Source organism: Gorilla gorilla, chromosome 17, assembly GCF_029281585.2.
Source record: "Gorilla gorilla gorilla isolate KB3781 chromosome 17, NHGRI_mGorGor1-v2.1_pri, whole genome shotgun sequence".
In the NCBI taxonomy this organism is placed as follows: domain Eukaryota; kingdom Metazoa; phylum Chordata; class Mammalia; order Primates; family Hominidae; genus Gorilla; species Gorilla gorilla.
In genome coordinates, this window is record NC_073241.2 from 83,036,665 (window position 1) to 83,055,619 (window position 18,955).

Consider the following 18,955-nt stretch of genomic DNA (forward strand, 5'->3'; position numbering starts at 1 on the left):
TATCCAAGAACTCTAAGTAGCTATATGGGAGCCATGAGCTCAGGTTCCTACTCTTTCAGGCCTGCTACCCTCTTTCTGAACCTTGTAAAACAATGTCAATGCTTTGGAAAGTCAAGAAAAATAAGGCATTTCTAAGGGCTTTGAATTCATTTTGACAAACCACCCAAAACTTGTGGTTCTATCATGTGAATATTTAAAATCTATAACCTTAGGACTATGACCCCTTTTATTCTAGAGTTCTCAGAATATAACAAAACTCCCTCTAGACCTAACCTGGGAGATGTTCGAGATAAGACAGCTAGTGAAGAATCCCATGTTGTTGGAGAATGATGCAGGCTGGGTGGGCACCTCTGGAGGCTTGAGGAAAGAAAATAAGTTATTTGAAAAATTTTAAGAAAATTTAATAAACATTCAACTAGTTGATTCAGATTGGGATTGATTTTTCTTTCTTTTTTTTTTTCCTTTGAATTTTGGTTCTTTTTTGTATGGTTAACTTGTGTAATTTCTATTAAAGATTGTTTGGGAGCAGTAGTCTCATTATCTCCTTATTTTCCAGCTTAAAGGTTGATCATATTCTAGTGTTAAGCCTTCATTTTGCTGTGTTTTCTATATTCCCCTATCTTTTAAATGCTCTTCTTTAAATCTCTAGTTTCTTTGTCTTACAGTAGTGAATTTTCCCCTAGTAGATAGGTAGGATATATGTCATTCTGTCTACCTCGTCTACTAATAAAGGAGATAGGATAAGAACTGTAAGGCCAAGCTGCGTAGCTAACAGTAACTAGATAATGAAAGTTCTCAAAGAGAGAACAAGAAGAGGATATGCTAATCAAACATCTCACTGAAGAAACAAAGCCTCCAGTGATCAGCTGATTCTTTCCATCTTTCCAGGTATTGTGTCTTTTAATCTCTATCAAGTGAAATAGGTTGTTATTTGGGAGAGAACCAAAATTAGAAAGGGATTGTCTAGTGAGGGTAGGTTCCTTTTTCTTTTTCTATTTTTCATGTAAGCATTATTTTTAATGTCTTCACATGGCTACTATATGAATAGTAACAATACTGGATTTAGACAGATGGAATTACCACATCAGGGCTCTAAATAAATTAAATGGGCAAATTAAATAGTTTTACTTATTAAAAAATACAGAAGAAGGTCAGTGCAGTCAGAACACATGGCAGAGATATGTAGGCATTTTAGCTTCCAGGAATGGCAGGCATGCAGACCCCAAATTTTCACTGGAAATGCACAGCTGTAGATGTTAGCATCTGAGTGAATAAGGTCCATGACGGGTTTTCTGGTGCCCAGCCATTTTCTATAAGGCCAGATCCACAATACACATAGGCTAGTCAGGATTTCAGCCAAGGATTAGCCCATTTGAGATGGTGTACCTCATCAATCTTGGAATTATGCAATCAATACATGAATGGATTACAGAGCACAGTACATTTCACTCAGCATAATCACAGTTCACATTTATCACCTTCAGCTTTATTAGGCCAACACAGTTGACTATAAGTACATCTCTCAGCACTGTACAGGGGAAGAAGAACAAAGGCCAATCACCTATGCATTTAGACAGTCCTGCCACCAGTCCTGACTGTAGTTCCCAAGGCCTATGCTGAATTTTGAGTTCTTTATTCTTTTTTACCAAGTGGCAAATGTTTATACTTTTATTTCCATGATATGCCCACAGGCAAGATGAAACTAATATATTCCCTGAAGATTCTGAGTCAAACCAGACTTTGTCCTCCTGAATGTCACCCTAGAAACCCACAGAAGCATGCTGTGGATCCTGAAAAATGGATCCTGGTCCTCGTAAAACTCCATTAAACAGTCAAAACAGAACTAATACTCTTGGGAACCCTAGGAAAACTGGCACAAACACATTTAGGGCTACACACAGTCACTGAACGTATGTGTTTTCCACCAGAAAGCCATGCTCAACAAAACCCTAAACACACCTGGCAAAGAGTATTTCTCCTATTCGTGCCCAAGAAAATATATCTACATTTATATCTACATCTGCATTTCCATATCTACATCTATATGTATATAGCTACCTTACAGGAAGTCATATACACAGACTTACATATAACATATATGTGTTACACTTATATGATAGCTGTAATACTATGTTACTTACGTGTGTTACATATGTATGTTATACTTTTCATCATGATACCTAGGTGTATTAGTCTGTTCTCACAATGCTATAAATAACTACCTGAGACTGGGTAATTTATAAAGAAAACCGGTTTAATTGACTCACAGTTCCACAGACTGTACAGGAAGCATGGCTGGGGAGGCCTCAGGAAACTTAAAATCATCGTGGCAGATAAAGGGGAAGCAGACATGTCTTCCATGGCCAGAGAAAGAGAGAGAGAGAGAGAAGGGGTAGGTGCTACCCACTTTTAAACCACCAGATCTCCTGAGAACTCACTCACTATCATGAGAACAGCAAGAGGGAAATCTACTCCCATATTACAATCACTTCCCACCAGGCCTCTCCTCCAACATTGGGGATTATAATTCAACATGAGATTTGAGTGGGAACACAAATCCAAACCATACCACTCCATCCTTGGCTCCTCCCAAATCTCATGTCCTTCTCACATTGCAAAATACAATTAATCCTTCTTAACAGTTCCCCAAAGTCATTTCAGCATTAACTCAAAAGTCCACAGTTCAAAGTCTCATCTAAGACAAGGCAAATCCCTTCCTCCTATGACCCTGTAAAATAAAAAATGAGTTAGTTACTTCCAAGATACAATGAGAATACAAGCCCCATGCAAGTCCAAAACCCAGTAGAGCAGTCATTAAATCTTAAAGCTCCAAGACAATCCCCTTTGACTCCCTGTCTCACATCCAGGTCACACTGGTGCAAAGGGTGGACTCCCAAGGCCTTGTACAGCTCTGTCGCTGTGGTTCCAAAAGGCTCAGCTCCCATGGCTGCTCTCAAGGGCTGGTGTTGAGTGCCTGTGGCTTTCCAGGTGTATGGTGCAAGCTGTTGGTGGAGCTACCATTCTGGGGTCTGGAGGATCATGTCCCTGTTTTCACAGCTCCACTAGGCAGTGCCCCAGTGAGGACTCTGTTTGGGGGCTCCAACCCCACATTTCCCCTCCACATTGACCAAGTAGAGGTTCTCCATGAGGCCTCTGTCCCTGCAGCAGACTTCAGCTTGGACATCCAGCCATTTCCATACATCCTCTGAAATCTAGGTGGAGGCTCCCCAGGCTCAACTCTTGCCTGTTGTGCACCCATAGGCTTAATACCACACGGAAGCTGCCAAGGCTTATGGCTTGGACCCTCTGAAGCAGCAGCCTGAGAGATATATGGGACCCTTTTTAGCCACGGCTGGATCTGGAGCAGCTAGGACACATAGAACAGGGTCTCAAGGTTGCACAGGGCAGCCAGGCCCTGGACCCAGTCCATTAAACCATTCTTCCCTCCTAAGCCTGTGATGGGAGGGACTACCATGAAGGTCTTTTCTATTAACATTCAGCTCCTCTTTACTTACACAAATTTCTGAAGCCAGTTTTAATTCCTCCACCAGAAAATAGGTTTTTCTTTTCTACCACATGGTCAGGCCACAAATTTTCCAAACTTTTATGCTCTGCTTCCCTTTTAAATTTAAGTTTGCATTCCAGTTTCAGATCATCTTGTTACTTGCACATATGAGATACACGGTTAGAAGCAGCCAGGCCACATCTTGAGCATTTGGCTGCTTAGAAATGCCTTCCCCCAGATACTCTAAATCATCTCTCTCAGGTTCAAAGTTCCCAATAAGTTCCTCATCTCCATCTAAGACCTCATCGGCCTGCAGCTCTGTCCATATCACTATCAGCATTTTGGTCAAAACCATTCAACAAGTCTCTAGGAAGTTCCAAACTTTTCCATCTTGTCTCCTTCTGATCCCTCCAAACTGTTCCAACCTCTGCCTGTTTACCCAGTTCCAAAGCTGCTTCCAAATTTTCAGGTATCCTTATAGCAATATAAAGATACTTCTGCTACCAATTTTCCATATTACTCCATTCTCATATTGCTATAAAAAAAGAAAAGGTTTAATTGGCTCATTGTTCCACAGGCTGTACAGTAAACATGGCTGGGAAGCCCTCAAGAAATTTATGATCATAACAGAGGGCAAAGGGGAAGCAGGTACATCTTACATTGCTGAAGAAGAAGGAAGAGGGAGAAGGGGGAGTTACTACACACTTTTATTTATTATTATTGTTTTTGTGATGAAGTCTCACTCTCTTCCCCAAGGCTGGAGTGCCATGGAACGATCTTGGCTCACTGTGAACTTCACCTCCCAGGCTCAAGTAACTCTCCTGCCTAAGCCTCCTGGGTAGCTGGGACTACAGGTATGAGGCATCATGCCTGGCTAATTTTTGTATTTTTAGTAGAGATGGGGTTTTGCCATGTTGGCCAGGCTGGTCTCCTGACCTCAGGTGATCCGCCTCCCTTGACCTCCCAAAGTGCTGTGATTACAGGTGTGAGCCACCACGCCCTGCCGCTACACACTTCTAAACAACGAGATCTTGTAAGAACTCACTTACTGTCACTAGAACAGCAAGAAGGAAATCCACCCCTGTGATCCAATCACCTACCACCAGGCCCCTCCTCCAAAATTGGGGGTTACAATTAAATTGAGATTTATGTGGGAACACAAATCTAAACCCTATCACTAAGGGATACTCTGTAACTATTCAATACATTAGCAGTTTTAAGTTGTGCTAAGCCTCCTTGTGATATTCCTAGAAGCTTAATATTTTTTCATGCTCACAACATGTTCAAAGTAAAAATTTTGAAACTCCAAGCACCAGGGCCAAATCAGATGTTAACTCAGTCTCAGCTTTGCTACTAACACAAGTTCACTTTCTTCATATCTGACAAGAGAAACAGATCTCTTCAAGTAGATACTTTGGTGAGGGAATGAGTTCATCAAAACCCCATCAAGTCCCCTCAAATGACAAACCCATCATTAAAATTGAAGTAGGGGTAAAAAGGGGAGGCTGTGGGCATGTTGTACACACATTAAATTCAGAAAACTTTGAAAAGAATTGTGATGGCCAAGAATGTGCAGGTCCACATAGAGTCTGAGTTTCTGTGGGAACGTGGTCTTCTAATCACCTGCTGAAAAGACTCTTATTCTTGAAACAGCCAGATAGGCATAATTAAAGGCCTATTTTTACAAATCATTTCTGAAAGTTCAATGTCCTCTCCTTTTATTCTTTTCACTACCTTCAGCTAATTTTACTGTTATATTAATTCATATTAGACATGAATGATTACTACATATCACTATTCTAATACCATCGAGGTGGGCTGTTTTCAGATTTGGAAGTAGGTTATTACCCCTAAATAAAGTGCTAATCAGTAGGATATGCATGGATGTTAACTGTGAACAGGGAGACCCTCCCAGGGATTCTTGCCTCTCAGCAAATGCACAAATGCACATATACTCTAGTCAAGAGAATAAAAATCTGTAACTAGTTACCTGGTTTTCAAAAATATTGTCAAACACTAGATTTTCATTATATTGAGAGATTAAAATATCAACCAAAATATTTCTTTTATATTTTTTAGCCAGCAAATAGTTTTACTATTATATCTATGTATCTATCTATATTTATATATAGATAGGCATCATTTCAGATGTTTATTGGCTATCTAGAATATCTTCTTTCATGAAACACCTATTCAAGTCTTTTGTCTTTTATTCTGTTGGATTGTTTGCCATTTGTTCTGTCAATTTATTGGAATTCTTTATATATTCAGGATATTCATTTTCTTAGTTGTATATCTTACAGATTGTAGCTTTTTCCTTTTTTGGTTCTTGTTTCTTCTCTGTAGTGCCTTTAGATAAACAGAAGCTTTGACTTTATTTGAATGTAATCTAATTTAGTAACATTTTTCTTTATGGTTAGTGGGGTATTTTTTAATTCTCTATAATCTGATCATGAAGATGTCCTTGGACATTAACTTTTGAAAGCTCTATAGATTTTGGTTTTAGGTTTAGGTTTTTAATTCACTTGGAATTGACATTAGTATTCATGGTTTGTACAGTACGTGCTCACAGAAATTTGAACACACACTTGCTGCTTTCTGTACTTTTTTATTTTTGTATTGGATCTCTGACCTTCCATCTTGCATCATTTTCTGTCTGCCTCAAGTACATCCATTGAGGTTTCTTTTAGTGGAAATCTGGTGGCAAAATGTTCTCTTCAGTTTCTCTTTTTGGTAAATGTCTTTATTGCACTGTCATTCTTGAAAGACATTTTTTGCTGATTATACAATTTTAGAATGATAGCTACTTTCTCTTGGTACATCATTCCACTGTCTTTTGCATTCCACTGTTGCTAATAAGAAGTTAGATGTAGTTCTGTCTCTTTCGAACTCAATGTCTGCTTTTAAAATCATCTTTTTATATTTGTTGTTTTGACTAAGCTTTTTAAAAATTTAATCTGCTTTGGGTGGGAGGCTGCATCTTGCAATTAAGAGTTGGTGCATTTATTAGTTCTTGAATTTTTTTTCTGATATTATATTTTTCAAATACTGTCTCTGCCCACTCTATCTTATGTCCTCTACAACTCCATTTATACATATGGTAGACATTCACACTGTATCCTCTATGCCCCTTAACCCTTTATAATATGTTCCATATTTTTATCTCCTTTTGCTAAATCATGCAAGCTTTTTAACCTTATGCCTAATTTTTAGTTTATTATTTTTGTTTCAGTTCTATAGTTTTTCCCTCTTACATTGTATTTTAATTTTTAGTGTTATTATTTGTACTTCTAGTTCTATTTGGTTCTTCAACAAATATATTTTATCATTCTTTATTGTTTGTCCCATTCACACAACTGTAAGTTTATCTTTCATTTCTTTAAACATGACAAGCTTAGGTATTTTATAATTTGTACCTGAAAATTATAACATCTGAAGACTTTGAAGGTCTTTCTCTGCTGGTTCTTGCTCATAGTACTTTGTTTTCCTGTGTTTGGGAAACATTCGAGGCTTAACATCCTTTAAGAGCTATATTTGCGTCTTCCAATTGCCTGTGGAACTATTAGTCAACATCTATTTTCATTTAATGCAAAGTTTTAGATCTCAAAGGTAACAAATTTAGGCTGCAAAACTGCATGAGGTCAAGCTGGTGTTTCCAGATGTTCACTAATGATATTTTCCCCTTCATCTCAGTCCCATATTTTGTGCTAGCTGATTTCTCTTGCGGTAGTCCTACTTAAGTGTGGCAGAGATTATTTCTGGATCACTGTTATGCACACTTTAGCTTTATGAAGTAAAGATTCATAGTATTGGGTTGATGCAAAAGTAATTGCAATTACTTTTGCACCAACCTAATAGATTTCATACCTTACAGAGGCCTTGGATACTTTTTTCCACTAGACCTTGAGAGTCCTTCAAAACGCAGCCCAGCTTCTCAGGCCCAGTAAATGCCCTTATGTGTTTGTTTGTTTGTTTGTTTGTTGTGTGTTTGTTTGTTTGTTGTTTGTTTGTTTCTCTGGATTTCTGCCTTTGATTAGTTTTTTCAACCTGAGAATTCCTTGCTTTCCTGAAACTCTTCAGTTTATTTAAGGTCATTAATATTTATTCAGGATTGTTCTTTCTCCAGTAGATGTCTACTCAGGTTCCTAATCCACAATATTACTAGAAATGAATGTCATAAATGGATTTCTAAATTATTTTAAACTCTGTAATTCTGCCATTCTACATTTTCATTTGGATTCTTTTCTTCTATCATACTTACCCAAACTAGGCAAGTGGAAAATTGAGAGAGTTTGACAAGCAAAATGAATTTTTTTAAAAGTATTCAATAGAACTTATGTATCTAAACATTCCATTAATACTAGTAAGATTTGACTCAACTTTCTGACTTTGCATCATGTACTCTTCTTGAATATTTTCTCAATATACATTGTATAAATTACTTTAAATGTCTCCTTTTTAAGACTATTTTGCTAATTAATTAGATGAAATCCTTTGAGACTGCATTTATCTTTCTCTTAATGAACTTATGTGGTGAATACTCATGATATATTCTGACCTGATCTCACTTGTAAGGGCATACAACTTCCAAGGGTCTATTTTTATGTCTTTTTCAGTCTTTCCTTCAATATCTCCTAAAATCTGTTTGGAATAGATACGACCTTAACATCCTCATAACTTTTTCCTCCATGGATTCAAAGATTGATTGATTCATTCAATTACTGTTGACTGGGGAATTTAAAAGCACAAGTCTATGTTTGTAGAGCCACTAAATTATCTGAGACAGGTATTCCTCTAGGTATTAAGACTGATTGATTCAGCTGTGTTCCAGTGGATACTTGGCAAAAAAAAAAAAAATAGCAGAAATTTGAAGTTTGAAGAACATTTCACTTAAATCCTATAACCACATCCAGTGCTAGCAATATCATCAGTAATGACCAGCAAGTCAAGTGTTGGGTTAAGGAACCGTGGTCCAGGGGAAACATTCAGATGTCCTCAAATTATATCAATATTTAAACTCAGCTCAAACTACAAAGTCACAGAAATTATTTAAAACAAATTTATATAAATATCCATTCCATGCCATCCTTGATTTAAATGCCATGTTCATTCATTGGAAAAAGAGGGCCCTTAATATTGTCTTTTTCTGATCTGCTTTCAGGCACCAAGAATAACACACCTACTCTAGGAGGCATGTTCGTTCTATATCCAAATCAATGATCTTCTATTCCTCAGGAAGTCAGGATTCTTTCATATCTTCCTGAAAAAGGTGAAGTTCCGAAGAGGCAGGATTGCTAATCTTTGCAGGTCCTTGCAGACCCTCTTGAATTCCAGATAAAAATGTCTTCTTATAGGCAATGAGGCAGAAAGAAGTTAGGGAAGTCAGAGAGATACCTGTGACCAAAATTTTGACCTTTTCTAGTTAATTTGGTTTCTCTTTCATAACCCAGTAATATACCAACAAAATGGGGAAAAAAGATAATTGTCAAGCCATTGCAATCATTTGCCCAATGGTAAACAGAAAAACAGTAGTTAGTATATCATTTATATTAAAAAGCAATGTGTTATTTATCTCCTTCCCTAAATAGAAGTCAAGCTAAAAATAATTATGCTATGGTAAGATTTTCAGCATTTCCATCCCAATGTTTAGGAGTGGAAAGTCAGTTTCCAAGGAGCTTAAAAAATACCTTTATTATAAATCTTCATTTCTTAGATTAAAGCTCTACTTGCTCTTTCTTGTATTTGCATTCTTATCGACATTAGAGTTGGAAAAGTAATATATGCCTAGTATGTGACATTAATCCTCATGTAACAGAGATCCATGAATATAAAATTTATCTTGATAAAGTTTGTAGCCTCACCTGCCAGGTTTTCGAGCTGCTTACTGCAACCACATGCATCTCTCTGCATTCTTAGGATTTCAGTAAAGGTTTGTGATAAATGGGAAGCTGAATGGAAGCCTCCTTCCAAAATTATGCTTGTAAAACATTGGGGAATCTTAATCCCTAAAGGATAATTATAAATATTTAAAATGTATTCTTGCTTGTGCTCACTTTCTGATGTTTCTCTTAAGACTCTTTATATAAAAGATTATTCCTATACTAGCTTTTGAAATGTCATTTTAAGTTTCTACTCTGTTTGCAAACTAGGTATGTAAGTTTCCTGGGACTATTGTAACAAAGTACTACAAACTTAGTGGCTGAAGACAACAGAAATGTATTTTCTCACAGTTTGAGAGGCCAGAAGTCCAAAATCAAAGTGTTGTCAAGGTTGTTTCATTCTGGAAGCTCTGAGGGACAATCTGTTCCATGTCTCTCTCTTAGTTTCTGGTGGTTGCTGGCAGTGTTTGGTGTTCCTTGGCTATTGGGTGCATCACTTTCAATCTCTCTGTCTTTACATGACCTTCTCTCTGAGTGTCAATGTCTAAATTTCTCTCTTAAGGACAAAAGTCATAGGATTAGGATCTATCCTAATGCAGTATGAATGTGTCTTATCTTGACTACATCTGCAAAGGCTCTATTTCCTAAGGTCACATTCTAAGGTTTCCAAAGAATGTGAATTTTGGGAGGATACTGTTCAAGTCAGTTTACCAGATAAAACCAATTTCATTTTCAGAAACAAAGGATTAAGAAGAGCACTCAGATAGTTAGAAGAAGACCCATGACTAAACACCAATCTTTTGCCCTGTATTCAGAAGCTGCCTTACTCTGAAGGACTTTTGGAGCTAGTCTTCTGTTCTATTTTCAAATGCAAACATCTACCCAAACAGTCTGTTAAAATCACTTCAGCTGTTTATTCTTTCCCCATTTTTTAACATTTCCCCCTACGTTTCAGGAGTTTCTAAATCCATAACTCTCATTCACCAAATCTCCCAAAATGACAACAAAGAAAACCACTTTATAGCTCTCCTCTATAGCATGTGATAAAACCTAGAGGAACTTCAATGCAAATGAGGTGCTTGCCATTTTATAATACTGATTTTATATACATATATGTGTATTTGTTTGTTTTCCTCCTTTGGCACTTTTAAACTTATTTTATTCATCAAATAGATTTTGGCAGCAAAATCTTCAAAGATCATGCCAGCAAAAACCTGGCCAAATTTAAGATTGAGGTTGCATCAGGCTATATATTAACACACCTGTGAATTGTCTAACACAGCTCCCAGAAGCATAAAATACTCTTTGTCAGGAAAAGTAAGTTATTTTATTATACTTTTGGTGTAACTAGCCATAGCCAAAGACTTTTCAACACAAACTGAAATCAGCAAGCGATTTTATTTGAGTTTTTTGTTGTTTCCATATACCAACTTAGTTCCTTTCTTACCTGTGGTCTCTTTGTTCATCTGTGGATGTATTAACCCTGTAACTCATATCCACAGGAGATATTCTGCAATACTTCACTCACATAGACACCAGCAATACACCACTGCAGCATCTTCTCTGTAGCAATTATTTTATAAATCACTTATTTCAAAGGGTTTGGACTGGGGAAACCAACTTTCCCGTGGCTATTATATGACTCATGTTTTAATACATTTACTTTTTGGCTAACAATACAGTTTAAAAAGAAGTAAATGGATTCTTTTTAAATAACTGATACTGATTTTGCTTTTTATGTCTCATCTCTAGACTATGCAATTTATTTCTTCTCTCCCAGCACTGAAACAACTTCTAGCACTCACATTTATATGTTTTTGTACACAATATCATTTGGTAATCAAGTATTCTAAGAAGCTAGCTTTCTGAAGTATAAAATGGCTACATAAATACTGATCTGTCACCTGTAACATTCAATTTCAAATCTTTTATTCAGAAATAATGTCCTAACAGGTAACTCAAAATTGAATTGTATGCATTGAGAAATATTAGACATGTAAAGTGAATCTAAGAAGGTTCATTCATCCTGCATTGTAAGTGAAAATAATAGCTTATCTTTTAAAATAAATCTTTATTCCTAAATTTTGTCTTTAGAATTCATTATTATTATTATTATTATTATTATTATTATTATTTTGAGATGGGGTCTTACTCTGCCACCCAGGCTGGAGTTCAGTGGTGAGATCTCAGCTTACTTAAATCTCCGCCTCCTGGGCTCAAGCAATCCTCCCACCTCAGCCCCTTGAGTAGCGTGTACCACCAAGCCCAGCTAATTTTTTGTATTTTTGGTAGAGATGGGGTTTCACAGTGTTGCCCAGGCTGGTCTGAAACTCCTGAGCTCAAGTGATCCACCCACCTTCACCTCCCAAAGTGTTGAGATTACAGGTGTGAGCTATTGTGCCCAGCTAATTTATTGTATTTTGGGTAGAGATGGGTTTTTGGCATGTTGCCCAGGCTAGTCTTGAACTCCTAAGCTCAAGTGATCAGCACACCTCGGCCTCCTAAAGTGTTGGAATTATAGGTGTGAGCCACGGTGCCCAGCCAATTCTTATTCTTTTAATTGATACATAATTGTACATGGATGTGGGGTACATGGTGATGTTTCTACATATACAATGGACAGTGGTGTAAACTAAAACAAAATCCTAAGCCTCAACCAACTGAACAGACCCCTCTTGGCCAAGAGGACCCCAGAAAAAATCTAAAACCTGAATTCTTGGCCATGATGGGAATGAAAGTGGGATTTGCCTGGTTATACTCTCTCCCTTTCAAAGTTCAGGCACAACAACTGATCAGCATTAACACTAAAACAGAGAGCATAAAACTAAAAATAACTGATTCTCTGAATTATAAATAAGACCTAAGGCCATGCAAGACAAGGGTCAAGTCACAAATGCAGACCATCAGTTTGGCTACGTAGCATCCTTATCTTGTTAAAAATAATTTCAACTTTTATTTTAGATTCACTGTGTTAATGTCCTTATAATGTTGGCCCCAGCTGCATCTATGTTGCTTTGCAGGACATGATTTTGTTCTTTTCATGGCTGTGTAGTATTCCATGGCATATATGTACCTCATTTTCTTTATCCAATCCACTGCTGATGGGCACCTAGGTTGATTCCATGTCTTTGCTATTTTGCATAGTACTGTGATGAACATACGAGTACATGTGTCTCTTTGGTAGAATCATATATTTTCCTTTGGGTATATAACCAGAAATGGGACTGCTGGGACAAATGGTAGTTCTAGGTTTGTGACAGGTAACTAAATCTTGGGACCCCAAACTCATTAAGCCAAAGGGAAAAGTTAAGCTGGGAACTGGGTCACGCAAACCTGTCTCCCCCTTTTGGTTCCTAAATAAGATGGCTACAAGACGAAAAGCTCCACTCTTCCTCCCTATTTTTCCCACAAGGAAATTCCTGCAGAGCTGCAAGATCTTTACCCTAAGGTGTTTCTATTAATATTTCACCATGGCAATGTAAGTTGATAACTTATCTTTATAGGTGCAGTCACCCCCACTGCCCAAACACAAATGCATATCTGATTTTTCCCCTGCCCCATTTTTCTATGTTATCTTTTGTAAAAAGGCAGATTCCCCACATTTTTCCTCTGCCCCATTTGTTTATGCCATCTTTTGTAAAAAATACAGATTCACTGAGCCTGACAAAGGCAAGAATGACTATTTTTCCCTATCTTCCTCTCACATGAAAATTGTGTACTTCTCAATACCCTACCCTTTCCCCTTTAAATTTGGAGCCCTCAAAATCATCGTCAGAGAAAGGCATAGACCTGTCTCCCAGGTGTACATCCTTTACTTTAGCAAATAAAACTCCTAAAATGATTGAGACTTTTCTCATCATTTTTCTCGATTGACAAGTTCTTTGAGAAATCTTCCAACTTCTTTTCACAGAGGCTGAACTAGTTTGTATTCACAGCAACACTGTATAAGTTTTCTTGCACAACCTAACCTGCATCTGTTGTTTTTTGTCTTTTTAAGAATTGCCATTCTGACTGCTGTGAGATGGTATCTCATTGTGGTTATGATTTGCATTTCACTGATGATTAGTGATGCTGAGTATTTTTCTCATGTTCATTGGCTGCTTGTATGTCTTTTGACAAATATCTGTTCACATCTTTTGCTGACTTTTAATGGGTTTGTTTTTGTTTTTTGCTCATTGAATTATTTAAGTTCCTTATAGATTCTGCATATTAGACCTTCCTTTCACCATATCCAAAAAAATTAACTCAAGAAGGAGTGAAGATTTAAATGTAAGACCTCATACTATAATAATCTTAGAAGAAAACCTTGGAAACCCCACGCTGGATACTGGCCTTTGGGAAAAAAAATTATGACTAAGTCCTTAAAAGTAATTGCAACAAAACAAAAATTGGCGAGTGGGACCTAATCAAATGAAAGAGCTCCTGCACGGCAAAAGAAACTATCAACAGAGTAAACAGACAACCTTAGAAATGTAAGAAAATATTCACAAACTATGTATTCTACAAAGGTCTAATATCTAATATCTAGCATCCTTATATTAATCTAAAACACTTCTTTCTGTTGGCTCCAAGTTTTAGATAGAATCTTACTCCTTTAACCAACTGAAAATTAAAGAATCTCTGAATCCACCTGTAACCTATAAGCTTCCACTTCAAGATGTCCAGCCTTTTGAGGCCAATCCAACATACACATTCCACATATTGATTTTGGTCCCTGCCTGTAACTCCTGCCTCCCTAAAATGTGTAAAACCAAACTGTAGCCCAACCACCTTGGGACCACTTATTCAAGACTCTTTGGGTTTATGTTTTCCCCAGGCCACAGTCACTCATACTGACTTGGAAGAAGCCTCTTTAAAATATTTTGCAGAGTTTGGTTTTTCCATTAACAGTGGTCAGATCAGGATAATTAGCATATCTATGATAATTAGCATATCAAACATTTATCTTTTTTTGTGTTGGGAACATTCAATATCCTCTCTTCTAGCTATTTGAATATATACAATATATATCTCTCGATTTCAAAAAATAATTTCTTACATTAGAGCAAATAGTAGAAGGTTAAAGAAGAAACCAATAGGCATGCATTCTGAAATTAACAAAATTTTTTCCATGACAACTTATGTAATCTTGCTTGGGCATCTAAAGAAATACAGGTTCAAATAAACTGAACATACAGTCCATACAAGCATAGGTAGGGTCAACTTGTCATTAAATCATGAGGCGTATTTTCTGTGGTCCTTTGGCCCTGTTGCAAGTACAGAGTGTCATCATACCATCCCTCTTTACTTTCATAATGCCCAGGATGCTGAGAACACTAGACTTGGGCACACTTCTATTTTCTACCACCAAAATACAGGTTATCTTCCCATCTCCATGAATCCCTGTTTGCTTTAAAGAAATTGATAGCTCAATTTTTAATATAAAGTTTATAAATCAAAATTATTTTGACATCTTTCACGTAACATGTAACTAGTTTTAGAGGCTTCCAAAGCCTCAATTGACTCTAAAATTATTGTATCCTATGAAAATCCCAGGCAGCAGGGTATGGCCAGCAGCAAGACACTCCAAGACAAGGGGTCTTAGGAAGTGTGTCTTTATTGCATGTGTGAGGGAGGTCTTGCATATTTATCACGTTTTATTTCCGTATGTACTTAGTCAGGTCAAGTGCAAACAATTCACCCACTTCCAGAATATTCCTTCTTATATCTGTAATAGAAACTATGCAACTCAACCACTTACCCAACCCTTTGCCTCCTCAGACTGTGGACAAGAATAGCCTTGGCTAAGGACTAAAGCAAAGTCTTTCAAAAGTAAATGTATCACTGGGTGTTAGGGAGTACGTATTATATGGTCTATGGGTCAAGATTGGGCATAATTTTAAATGCCAGCAATTCACGAATCATACCTTTTATAAGGTAGAAGGAAAGAACTTCAAATGAAAGAAACTAGTACTGCTCTGCACAATAAAGTAAAATACAATTTTCATTGGTGTGAGGATTAACTGAGTTAATATAAGCAAAATACACACAGCCCAGAAGTACTCAGTAAGACAATTGCTATCACAAAACAAAAGTTACTGCTAAGTAATTGGAAAAATAAAGGAGCATGTGACTGACACATTCCGAAAGAGAGAAATCAGACTATGTGCACCCTGCATGGTTCTAGAGAAACTGGAAACCAAAGCAAGTCTATAAAGACTCTTTTACTTGTCCACTGTGCATGAATGGTAAATTCCTAGCAATGAAAATGTAGGGTCCAAAGAACTATGCATCTTCTAATCACTTTTAAAACATATTGCTGAAGCCTTCTCCAAAGAAATTACACCAATTTTCACTGCCATTGGAATGAATAAATGTATCTGAAACTCCACACTGTAAATATATTTAAAATTACTTTATATATATACTATATTAAGTATAATTATATTGTAACTAAGCTGTTATATATAGCATGTTTTATTTACATTAAATATAACTATTGTTATAATTTTTGCCAATATAATGGGTGCAAAATTACCTTGTTATGACTTGAATTTTTTTAATTGTATTTGAGGGCGCTCATTTCTTTATCAGCTGCCAGTTCAAGTTTAGAAGAATGATCACAACCTCCCCCTCCCCACTTGATACAAAGAGGCCTAGAGAGAGGAAGAGGGTATATTTGGGGGACCCAGAGTTTGTGACTAGGCAACTATATCTGTCCTTGCTGGAAAGGGGAGACCCTTCTTGATATTTTTATTGTGTTGAAGCCAGAAGAGGTAATTGGGGTGCTGCTCCCTGGCTGGGTGGTTGCTGGACCATAACCTGTACCCTTTGGTAGAAAAGGCAGAGATAACACCTGGCTGGCCCTCCACCGCTACAGGTAGCTTCTGGAACTAACCAAGTCAAGCCTATTTTAATGGATATAATAGCAATAACCTAATTAGTTTAGTTACTAAAAATCATTTTAAAATTATAAAAGTAGACTGAAATATCTATCTTGTGGTGAAGAAATTTTGACAAAGCAAATGGACATACTTAATTTTTGGAAAGAAACATTTCTCATTCCTTGAGACTCCAATGTTTTGCCTATGCACGAGTATATTTGCATATCTATATATGTATAGTTTATACGTATCTAGATATGTATAAACATGTGAAACTATATGTGTGTTTATATGCATGTATCAATGATATCCTCAATGAACAGAGCAATACTTTGTTCAATACAGCCCAGTTCCTTTGTTCATTGGACAATCACCTTTATCATCTCATGCAGTTCTATATTTGCTATTCTAGCAGCATCTATGGCCTCCCTAGAAACATCTAATTGCTACCTCACTATCACAAGTTTCAATCTGAAATCAAAAGCTCAAAAGTTCCTTTAAAGCCTTGCTGGAAGTCAGACAGTACACACTGAATGTATATGGGTTAAAATTCTGAAATAATTTTATACCAATTGGGAAATATTTGCTGTTTGAATTTTCTGTCTTGTCCATCCCACCCACAACAACCCTCCTATGATCCCCAGAACTTTCTCATAATCCACCAAACAATGGGTTAATGCCTACTCCCAGAACAACAGCCATTACAATTACTCACAGTGTTAAACATTTTAAATATCATCCCACTTTGATAGATTCTATACAGCAGGATCTAAATCAAGTTTATCCAACCAATGGCCTGTGGGCCGCATGTGGCCCAGGATAGCTATGAATGGAACCCAACACAAATTTGTAAACTTTCTTAAAACCTGATGAGACTTTTTTTGTGATTTTTAAAGAAATCTCTTCAGCTATTGTTAGTGTTAGTGTATTTTATGTGTGGCCCAAGACAATTATTCTTCTTCCAATGTGGCCCACAGAAGCTAAAAGATTGGACACCCCTGACTCTAGATTATTAGAAATAAACATTCACATGAACAAAGATCCCTTCATATTCTAGCTTAAGCTTCAAAACCAAAAGTTATTTGCAATTTTAGAGGTTTATCAAAATCTCTCCTTTAAATAACTACCTAGAGTTAAATAATTTGTTTTGTTTTTTTTTTGAAAGGCGTTACCATTCTGAAAGTAGAGTAAACTACTTTCACTGAACTGATCTTTAGCCAGCTTTGGTGTTCATTAAAAAAATTTACAGTGTTATGCATTCAAATATGGTAACTGAGCCTTTAGGTTCCCATGGCAACTTGATCATTTCAGTAGAAAACTTTTCTTTTCTTTCTTTTTTAACTTATAGGTATGCCTGTTCTGTAACAGTTTCACTTAGCTTATCATTTCAGTTATTTCCAACCGAGATATCCTCCTTTGGGAATTCACATATTCTGATACATTCCCAGGTGGCTATTTATAAAAACACAAGAAACATCATGCTAACATTACCAAGTCCTGAGAAAACTGGTCTTGCATTATGTCATTCTAAGGAGAAACACCATCTTTCTCTCCATATCATGGACTTTTATTTTACATCCCTGGAGAAATTTCATACACTTGGCAGGTAACTCACAGAAGCTTTATTGGTATACCGAAAATACCTAAGTATTGGTGGTCCAAATGCCCCAGTGCCACATATAAATAGACAAACGAATTTTCTTTGTGATGAGTTTATCACCCAATACTTGGTTCCTAAACTTAGATCCAACTTAATTGGTTATATCAAAGTCATCTGGGGTCTTTGTTAAAACAGATTCCCAGGCTTCTCTCCAATAACTGAATTGGAATATTCAAGAATGGATGCAAGAAATCTGAATTTTTAAGAAGTACTCTGTAGGATGTTCATGCCCAGCCAGTCTGGAAAATTCATAACTATTAATTAATAAATCATTCATGAAACTGGCATGATGGTTTTTAATTAACAGCTTGGTTGACTAACTGACAAATGTTACAATCAAATACAAATGAAAAACCAGAATATTGACCAAAAGGGTTAGCACACAACTGTCTTAAATATCTTACTGTCAGCAATGCAACATACTGATATTTTCTATTATGTTTTATTTCCTTTTTAAAAATGTGTTCATTACAAACCACTTCATTTCATTGCCTATTTAATAAATCTCATCCACAATTTTAAACACAATGACCTAAGGACATTTTTCAAACATGCATGGCTGACCCAGCCTACCTGACTCTGTAGGATCCAGGTGATGCCTCGGCGAATAGGTGTGCCTGAAAGATAAACCCAAAACAGTGCTGTCATCAGACCACAGGAGATCAATCTATTGTTGAAATATTAGATAGTGAGAAATCACAACAAAATGAATTTGGCACCATGTTCAAAATGGAGATTTCCCTCTTATAAGGACCAGACTACCAGAATCCATGCAGCAACAAAATCTCTTCTCTATATAGTGGGGAATAGACACTGACTACTTTTATATTTGGGGTTATCTCAATTCTTTGTTTCCCGTATTTTGTCTTCTAATTGAATGCAATAAAATCAATTAGATTATAACATCTAAGTAACTTTTCAGTTTTACTTTCTAAAATTATAAGCATCTTATTGTGATTGGTGCTTAGAGTTTTTTCCAATGTTAGATTCAATCATTAGTAAATAATCTTTTTAATTACTTCCAGAAATTATTAATCACATCTATTCA

At 36.6% G+C, this 18,955-nt stretch overlaps 1 protein-coding gene across 1 annotated transcript in view; it reads right to left on the reverse strand.

Moving 5' to 3' along the window:
* The window catches only part of LOC129528167 (uncharacterized), a 262,066-nt gene extending 243,539 nt beyond the window's left edge, over positions 1 to 18,527 (reverse strand). Inside the window, exon 1 of the transcript XR_010131244.1 lies at positions 18,481 to 18,527. The gene's annotated coding sequence lies outside the window, so the exon portion shown is untranslated. The remainder of the gene's footprint in view (positions 1 to 18,480) is intronic.
* Between the last annotated feature and the right edge of the window lie 428 nt (positions 18,528 to 18,955).